Raw genomic sequence first — 6,000 nt, 5'->3', positions numbered from 1 at the left:
GTGTGCAGTGAGAGCTTCCCCACTCCCTCCCCCATCCTCAAGCTTTAACTTCAACCACACCTCTGAGACACGCACTGATCTATATACAGATATGTGCCAAAACCTGTCGTTTCAAATGCATGACTGACAACATATGAAGTGTAATAATGTTAGAAATATAAAAAAAAAAATTGAGAGTACAAAGGATACCATAAAGTGTTAATGACAATCTGAATAGAGTATTTTTTAATACTTTAGCTACAAGCTAAGTGTACAGTAATTGATTATTATAAGACATATATAGTTTTTTTTTATCACTGGATAGCTCTTGTAAACTTTGGCATGGTGTATGTGGAGAATTGTCATAGATATTATGAACATTTTTGTCGTCGATACACATTTCAACACCAGCATTAAATTTGCCGGTATACATCAATATCGTTCCCCCATACTGTAGCTAGCGTGTTTTTGTCACTAATAACATATTTTCTGAAACTGTAAGATCATTATATAAGCCTCAATATTAACATTTCTTCTGTTTAGTATGCATCTTAAATTCTAACAAACATCTAAAAACAATTCCATCACGTTATGAAATGTATGATGTATTATAACACTACCACAGAATTTGCAACAATGAGACTCTTAAATAACAACCCTGAGAGCAATGCATAAAGACAGCTAATACATCAGGTGAGTGGTTACGACTTATATTACACATACACAATCCTATTGGAAAAGGTTAAAAATGACATTTACTCATGATATAATTAGTGTGTTGTGCAAGATAAGTTAAAGCTAAGACATTGAAGGTGCAAAGTATCTTTCCTGTTAAAAAACCTAGAAATGTAAGTCTGACATACATGACTGTGCCAGTGTTGAAATGACAGGTCCTAATACTCTTGTTGTAGGTCTACAGAGAAGTTCTGTATTCTTTCCACCATGAAGAAGCAGAGTGTTCCAGTGAAACCCAGGATGACCATAACGAGCAGTTGCCATGTCAACAGCAAGTAGCCACTGTAGAAGAAGGCAACTGCTGCAAAAATGGACTGGCAAAGGAAAGAAGAAAACAATAACTTGTTGAAAGTAATACAAAGAGTTGACTTTGTGTTACTACTCTGTCACAGTAATGTATGAATTGTGTCTTCAAGATTGTGAGTTCTTACAGAATACTAATGTAATAAAAGAATTGGTACATACAGCTATAAAATAACAATAATGCATGTTTGTGTGGCTAAATAGACCGCCACAAGAAGGCCTTCAATCGTCCTTCACTCTAGTTATTCTTACAGTATAACCACACAAGGGATATACTACCAGTCAAAAGTTTTAGAACACCTACTCATTCAAGGGTTTTTCTTCATTTTTTAAACTATTTTCTACATTGTAGAATAAAGTGAAGACATCAAAACTATGAAATAACACATATGGAATCTTGTAGTAACCAAAAAAGTGTTAAACAAATCAAAATATATTTTATATTTGAGATTCTTCAAATAGCCACCCTTTTCCCTGGTGACAGCTTGGCACACTCTTGGCATTCTCTCAACCAGCTCACCTAGAATGCTTTTCAACAGTCTTGAAGGAGTTCTCACATATGCTGAGCACTTGTTGGCTGCTTTTCCTTCACTCTGCGGGTTGACTCATCCCAAACCATCTCAATTGGGTTGAGGTCGGGGGATTGTGCAGGCCAGGTCATCTGATGTAGCACTTTATCACTCTCCTTCTTGGTAGAATAGCACTTACACAGCCTGGAGGGGTGTTGGGTCATTGTCCTGTTGAAAAACCAATGATAGTTGGACTAAGCGCAAACCAGATGGGATGGTGTACCGCTGCAGAATGCTGTGGTAGCCATGATGGTTAAGTGTGCCTTGAATTCTAAATAAATCACAGACAGTGTAACCAGCAAAGCACCCCCACACCATAACACCTCCACCTCCATGCTTTACGATGGGAAATACACACGCGGCGATCATCCATTCACCCACACCGCGTCTCACAAAGACACGGCTGTTGGAACCAAAAATCTCCAATTTGGACCAGACCAAAGGACAAATTCTCCCTGGTCTAATGTCCATTGTTCATGTTTCTTGGCCCAAGCAAGTCTCTTCTTATTATTGGTGTCCTTTAGTGTRCTTTCTTCGCAGCAATTCGACCATGAAGACCTGATTCACAGTCTCCTCCCGAACTGTTGATGTTGAGGTGTCTGTTACTTGAACTCTGAAGCATTTATTTGGGCTGCAATTTCTGAGGCTGGTAACTCTAATGAACTTATCCTCTGCAGCAGAGGTAACTCTGGATCTTAAGTTCCTGTGGCGGTCCTCATGAGAGCCAGTTTCATCATAGCGCTTGATGGTTTTTGCGACTGCAGTTGAAGCAACTTTCAAAGTTCTTGAAATGTTCCGTATTGAATGACCTTCATGTCTTAAAGTAATGATGGACAGTAGCTTCTCTTTTGAGCTGTTCTTGCCATAATATGGACTTGGTCTTTTACCAAATAGGGCTATCTTCTGTATACCCCCCTTACCTTGTCACAACACAACTGATTGGCTCAAACACATTAAGAAGGAAAGAAATTCCACGAATTAACTTTTAACAAGGCAAATCTGTTAATTGAAATGCATTCCAGGTGACTACCTCATGAAGCTAGTTAAGAGAATGCCAAGTGTGTGCAAAGCTGTCATCAATGCAAAGAATGGCTATTTGAAGAATCTCAAATATAAAATATTTATGTTGATTTGTTTAACACTTTTTTGGTTACTAAACTCAGCAAAAAAGAAACGTCCTCTCACTGTCAACTGTGTTAATTTTCAGCAAACTTAACATGTGTAAACATGTGTATGAACATAACAAAATTCAACAACTGAGACATAAACTGAACAAGTTCCACAGACATGTGACTAACAGAAATGGAATCATGTGTCCCTGAACAAAGGTGGGGTCAAAATCAAAAGTAACAGTCAGTATATGGTGTGGCCACCAGCTGCATTAAGTACTGCAGTGCATCTCCTCCTCATGGACTGCACCAGATTTGCCAGTTCTTGCTGTGAGATGTTACCCCACTCTTCCACCAAGGCACCTGCAAGTTCCCGGACATTTCTGGGGGGAATGGCCCTAGCCCTCAACCTTCGATCCAACAGGTCCCAGACGTGCTCAATGGGATTGAGATCCGGGCTCTTCACTGGCCATGGCAGAAACTGACATTCCTGTCTTTGCGGAAATCACGCACAGAACGAGCAGTATGGCTGGTCGATTGTCATGCTGGTGGTCATGTCAAGATGGCTGCAGGAAGGGTACACATGAGGGAGGAGGATGTCTTCCTGTAAGCACAGCGTTGAGATTGCCTGCAATGAACAAAGCTCAGTCGATGAATATACAATTCGAATTCGCTCCAGAGTACACTTCGTTAACGCTCATTCCTTCGACGATAAAGCGGAATCAACCATACCTGGTGAGACAAACCGCGGACTCGTCTAGTGAAGGAGCACTTTTTGTCAGTCTTGTCTGGTCCAGCAATGGTGGGTTGTGCCCATAGGCGACGTTGTGCCGTGATGTCTGGGAGGACCTGCCTTACAACAGGCCTACAAGCCCTCAGCCGGCCTTCTCGGCTTATTGCGGACAGTCTGAGCTTGATGGAGGGATTATGCGTTCTGGTGTAACTCGGGCAGTTTGTTGTTGTATCCTGTGCCTGTCCCGCAGGTGTGATGTCGGATGTACGGATCCTTGCAGGTGTTGTTACACGTGCCTGCACTGCGAGATGATCAGCTTCCTCTGTTCTCCGGTAGCGTTGTCTTAGGCATCTACACTACTATGTTATGCAATGATTTCCCTGGCCACATCTGCAGTCCTCATGCCTCCTTGCAGCATCCTAAAGCACGTTCAGCAAATGAGCAGGACCATGGGCATCTTTTTTGGTGTTTTTCAGAGTCTGTAGAAAGGCCTCTTAGTGTCCTAAGTTTTCATAATGTGACCTATAGCTACGGAGAGCTGTTAAGTGTTATAAAAACTCACAGGTGCATGTTCATTAATTGTCTATAGTTCATTGAACAAGCAGGGAAACAGTGTTTAAAACACTTTACAATGAAGATCTGTGAAGTTATTTGCGTTTTACAAATTATTCTTTGAAAGATAGGGTCCTGAAAAAGGGATGTTTCTTTTTTGCTGAGTTACATGATTCCATATGTATTATTTCATAGTTGAGATGCTTCTCTATTATTCTACAATGTAGAAAATAGTTTAAAAAAATTAAAAACCCTGAATGAGTAGGGTGTTAAAACTTTTGACCGTAGTGTACATCGGCCTACGCATACCTAAACAGCCATAGAGTTATTAATCAACATACTGCAATGAACTACACCCAGCGCACCACAGTATCAATTGCTGGTACATATGTTTTAGTAAACGATCAGCTGTATCAGCTCTCTCAGGGGTTACCTGGATGAATTTGAAGATGGCAAAAGCAGGCGCGCTTTGCTCAGCATAACACGCCAAGATGCTGTACAGTTGAGTGTTGAAAACAGCTGTCACGAGTCAAGAGGAAACTACACAGCAATGCGAGGAGATACTAGGAAACAGATAGGCAGAGCTCAACTGTGAGGGGTTACAACGGTGTTTTCAACTGACATGATTTCTGATTAATATAAAATACTATACAAGCCTGCTTTAATTGTTTTGTTTATATTAAAAAACATATTGGGTCAGTATGGCTTGTCAGTGTGCTAGTTTTTAAAACCACAGGGGCATCATCTGGGAGATGTTGAGGTAGATCAGAGTAAAAGGCAACAAAATGGACGACCATCCCCAGGAAGACCACAGATGTCCGTCTGAAGGCGGTGTGTTCTTACATACTAGTCCAAAGACGCCTCCACCTGACATACATCAGATTACTGTTCAAACTTATTGTTAGATTGTAACACCAACATAAGAGTGATGGGTAAAGTTACACTGGAACACAAACCTACCAACTATCTTCCAATCCCATCAGATTCCAGAGATCCAATCAAGCCTTTAGCTGCGCTCCAAACTCTGTTGTTGCCCACGATACATGTCCATTCCACACCACTGTAGAAGAAGCTCCAGACATAGATGACAACACTGCTAAAAAACACTATTTTCGAGGGAATGTCTGGACTTTTGGTTGTGCAGTACAATCTACTTACCACTGTATGCCATGCAACAGCTCAGGAGCAATATGGTTTTGGTTTGAGACAGTTGCAGGATTGTCTCTGAAGAGAAGGAAACACACAGGAATTGCTTTGGATGATTAACATGATAGTAAAACAGTGAAACAACATAGACAAGGTAACGGAGGTGTCCTTTAACCACAGGAATAGATCAATGATTGATTGTATAATACAAATGTGCCTGTGAAGCTACATTAACTTACTGAATTCTGACTTTGCATCTTGTACTGCAGAGTTGGCTCTTTTTGCTTATACCTGCCAACATTAAGATGGAATGATCAAATTAGATAGACAAACAATATTTATTTTCAATACTGTGATATTAAATTCATAGCAGAATGAATAACCACCATTTAAAACAGAGCACACACACAGTGCCATTTTTCCCATTGGATGATCTTCACATGCACATCCCTGATATTTCATCCTTCATTCCAATCAAAATCAATGTAAGATTGCCAAATACATGCTGAAAAAGAACAATGTGTTACAATTACACCTTCTGCTCTAGGTCACCAAATAATGGAAATGACTGCCATATTATGTAAGCCTAACATTAATATATATATAATATACCTGCACGTAAAAGGGCCCAAAATCTCTGTGTTCTATTGATGGTGGAAGCATCGGAGTTCTCCACAAGGAAGTGTCCTTGCTGTCCAACAGCTGATGAAAGGGATACAAAGTAAGTGAGAGAGGCTGATTAGGAAGTGCGAGATTACTGAATAGAGATGGTTGCTATTTGATGACATTTGAATTGATCAAAATGCATTATCGGGAACTATTCAGGGAAATGTGTCTATTTTATTTGGCACAAACTAACATTATCAAACAATTG

General features: G+C 40.2%; 1 protein-coding gene and 1 long non-coding RNA gene across 2 annotated transcripts in view; one reads left to right on the top strand and one right to left on the bottom strand.

The window, feature by feature from the left end:
• The window catches only part of LOC111979923 (non-structural maintenance of chromosomes element 1 homolog), a 51,675-nt gene that overhangs the window by 27,124 nt on the left and 18,551 nt on the right, over positions 1 to 6,000 (top strand). The window lies entirely within an intron of this gene.
• LOC139029380 (uncharacterized) lies at positions 734 to 4,462 on the bottom strand. Its single transcript, XR_011481681.1, has 2 exons — positions 4,414 to 4,462; positions 734 to 1,028 (listed from the first exon to the last, which is right to left on the bottom strand). It is a non-coding gene; the product is annotated as an uncharacterized lncRNA (long non-coding RNA).

This window comes from Salvelinus sp. IW2-2015, linkage group LG20 (assembly GCF_002910315.2).
Source record: "Salvelinus sp. IW2-2015 linkage group LG20, ASM291031v2, whole genome shotgun sequence".
In the NCBI taxonomy this organism is placed as follows: Eukaryota; Metazoa; Chordata; class Actinopteri; order Salmoniformes; family Salmonidae; genus Salvelinus; species Salvelinus sp. IW2-2015.
This window is presented reverse-complemented; position numbering and strand designations above follow the sequence as displayed.